The following is a 4082-nucleotide window of genomic DNA, read 5'->3' as shown; positions in this document are numbered from 1 at the left end:
TATACACTACTCAAAAAATTTAAAGGAACACTTTGAAAATACATCATATTTCAGTACGGGGGGGAAACAAACTGGATCTTAGCATTGATATGGACTGGATAATGAGTTAGGAATGAAAAGTGCCACATTGTTTGATGGGAATGAAAATTATCAACCAGGAGGGCTAAATTCAAGACACCCCAAAATCAAAGTGAAAAACTGATGTGGCAGGCTAGTCCATCTTGCTGAAATTCCTTGGCAGCAACTCAGAATGGTATTCAGTAGTTTGTATGGCCTCCATGTGCTTGTATGCATGACTGACGATGCCAGGACAAGCTCTGAATGAGATGACAGATGGTGTCCTGGGGTGTCTCCTCCCAGAACTGGACCAGGGCATCGCTGAGCTCCCGGACAGTCTGAGGAGCAACCTGATGGTGTTGGATGGAACAAAACATAATGTTCCAAAGGTGTTCTATTGGATTCAGGTCAGGTGAGCATGGGGGCCAGCTAATGGTATCAGTTCCTTCATCCTCCAGGAACTGCATGAGTTCTCTTACCACATAAGACTGGGCTGAGCTCAGCTGAGGAGCCACAGCTGAACTCTATAGACATTGGCTGTGTCCGAAATCGCATACTAACGTACTACATACTACATTCTCAATGAGTATATACTGTATACTACGTACTATAAGTATGATTAGAATGCCGACCGTTCACACTGTAGTATACTACTACGTTTCCCATAATGCATTTCAAACCTCCGACGACAAAAACCGGAAGTACGGCTATCAAATATCTCGGCTGAATGCCGGCTTCAGGTCGATTTTACGCTAACAAACAGTCACATAATTAATGTGGCAATTTCAAGCCGGCACTCCTCATGCAGTTATTAGCCAGATTATGTGAATCGTTTCAATTGTAGCTGCAGGCAACTGGAGGTAGCTGCTACTTGTTCTGTATGCAAAGCGAGCTGCTGCAACTAGCTGCTAGCATTCAGTAGCACGTTGTGAGGCATCTGACAAATTTAAAACGTTGGTAAAACGAGGTCCTGGGTATATATATATATATATATATATATATATATATATATATATATATATATATAATGTAAAGCACAAATGTAATGATAGTAACGATATAACATTCATCAACCTTAGGTTGATGTATGTGTGTCTTGTCTAAAAAGACAACACAAAAATGAACAACTGGTAAACAAAACTATGTGTGTTCATATAGCACTATGGCCAGAGTGTGACCCTGCTCTCTCTTCAGAGTTTGGGAGCCGACCTGTCTGCATCTGTCAGGTCCATAAAGTATCTGGATGTCACACAAATACAAAGACAAAGCTGTTTCATCATTATGCTTGAGGAATAGGTAGTTATGGTACCCTAATCTTAATTTTAATTCAAAATCTGAATCTAAAGTCTTTGTTTAGGGGTGTGGGGAACGGGTGGGAGGAAAGCTGGAGATGGTGGCAGTGAGGATGCAGGGCATGGAGACACACTGATCCAGAATATTTGTTCAAATTTCCCACCTCTCCCACCCAGACTGATAAACCTCTGTCATTGGAAGAAAGGGAGGTGATAGAGGGGACACGTATGGTCCTCCTGAGAGGATGCAGGGGTGGGTGGGGTGGAAAACCCATCCAGAATATTTGTTCAACATTCCTAGGTTCACCACTTAGAGTGATAAACCTCTGTCATTGGAAGAAAGAGAGGGGATAGGGGGAAAGCTGATCCAGAATATTTGTTCAAATGTTCAAATTTGTTCAAATCCCGCTTTTCTCTCTCAAAGACTGTTAAAAAAAAAACTTTGTATGAGGATGGACAACAGAAGAGTCTATAAGAATGCAGAACTTTTGTTCACAGACATGTCTGGTTCTGATTAGATAAACCTCTGTCAGTTAGGAGGGACGTCCGGCTGGTTCTGCTCAGATAAACTTCTGGCAGTTAGGGGCAGTTAGGGTCAATTAGGGAGGGACTTTCGGTTGTGAGGTGGCATGAGTTGCCAGGCAGATTTGGGTTGCTAGGCAGATTAGAGGAGGGGAAGGCAGGACTTCCAGTAACGAACATTTGTTGAGGGCATGTTGGGCGGGACTTCCGGTTGTGATGTGGCAGCTCCTGTTAAAATATGACAAAAGATGGTTTATTACATCTCTCTCACTTCAGTGTGACATGATACCAAATTCAGACTAAATTGGATTCAGAAGGAAAATGTGAGCAGCAGAGTTTACATTTAGTTTTATTTTGGAGTAACAACAAACTCCACTGAGAGAATCACAAGATAAAGTTTAGATGTAAAATGTATTTAACTAAAAAATGCTGCCAGATAACTTCTGAATGCCACTTTATGAAGATGTCTTTACCAGTTAAACCATCTTTCATATAATCTAGAAATCTCTGGAAGATCTGGTGACTCTTGTGAATCTTTCAGTCCCATTTACCTGTGCAGGTGTTTAATTCTCATGTAAATGCTGGTGTAGCCTCAACAAACAGCTTGGGACAACATAAAAAGATCGTCTGTATAAAGGACCGTCCTGTTGTTCTGGTTTCACCTCTACAGTTTATCCCACAAACAAAATAACAGTTGGGAGATTTATTTTTGGGGGGGCATTTTTTGACTTTACTAAATAGGGCAGTGAGAACCTGGAAACATGAAGCAGGAAACATGGGTAGAAGAGTGGGGGAATGACATGCAGTAAATTGCCATGAGCTGGACTCAAACTCATGACCGCTGTGTCAGGGACTATAGCCTCTATTCATGGGTCGCCCGCCCCGCCAGCTGAGCTATCCGGGAACAACACTGAGAGATTTTTAACGTGATGAATTGCAGAGTTTGGTTCATTCATTTGCTAAATGAGAAAAAGTAAAATGAATTTCTAAATACAACAGAATGATGTCAGAGAGGAGCAATGATGAGCATGAGTGAAAGTAATGTTGTTGCTTCTGACATTTCCCAGAGGGTGAGAATAACAAGAAAAGCTTTCATCAATCGTTATAAGAAAAATATTGATATTTCTGTGTGTTTTAGTGTGTTTGAGTAAAACTGACATCATGCCAACAAACAGGCATTAAAAGGGTTAAGCTCCTGAAAATGAATGAACATTTATTAGTTATGATCAGGACTTATTTAGAAAAAAAAAATAAAACTCAATTTTAAGTAGAAAATATTATAAATACAACATGCTTGATTGCAGCTTCTTTGATGAGGATGTTTTTGCGCCGAATGTCCTTAGTGTGTCAAAAACCATTGACAAATTTCAGATTTCACAAGAAAGTATTTTACACTTACCTTGTATTGTATTGAATTATTTCCTTACATGTGTGTTTTCATTAAAGTTATCAGTGAAATCATGTAAACAAACTGGCATTTAAATGTTTAAACGTGTCAGTGTTGATCAGGACCGATGTTGGTTAAAACTGCAACTCATTGAAAGCGGAAAATAATATCCATCCTTCCATCCATTCTCTATACACCGCTTTATCCTAGCTAGGGTCAGCCAATCCCAGCTGACTCGGGCGAAGGCAGGGGACATCCTGGACAGGTCGCCGGTCTGTCGCAGGGCTACATATACAGACAAACAATCACACTCACATTCACACCTACGGGCAATTTAGAGTTATAATTAACCTCAGCATGTTTTTGGACTGTGGGAGGAAGCCAGAGTACCCGGAGAAAACCCACACATGCACAGGGAGAACATGCTAACTCCATGCAGAAAGATCCCAGGCCCAGAAGATAATATTAATATATAATATGTATTCATGGCAGTTTTTATGATGAGGATATTATCTGAAGGTTTTCTGTGGAACTTTTCAAACTGCTGTCCGAGGATTAAATGAGAAATAAATGAGCTCTGCTGTGAAAAGGTTAAACACTCAGCGTCTCTCTCCTCTTCCTGGAATGAATCTCAGCCTGATAGTCTTCCTCTTCTTCCTGCTTCCAAACACAGCAGCTCAACTCTGTTCACACATTTCCTGGTTTCCTCCCCTTCAGATCTGAACTGTGAAGATGGGTGGAACCAACATGTGGTGACGTGGAAGAGCTGACAGGCCCCTTTTACTGCAGGAACACATGAATTGTGGATCAGATTTCACACTAGT

This window comes from Acanthochromis polyacanthus, chromosome 9 (assembly GCF_021347895.1).
Source record: "Acanthochromis polyacanthus isolate Apoly-LR-REF ecotype Palm Island chromosome 9, KAUST_Apoly_ChrSc, whole genome shotgun sequence".
Lineage (NCBI taxonomy): Eukaryota > Metazoa > Chordata > Actinopteri > Pomacentridae > Acanthochromis > Acanthochromis polyacanthus.
Note: the sequence above shows the minus strand (reverse complement) of the source record.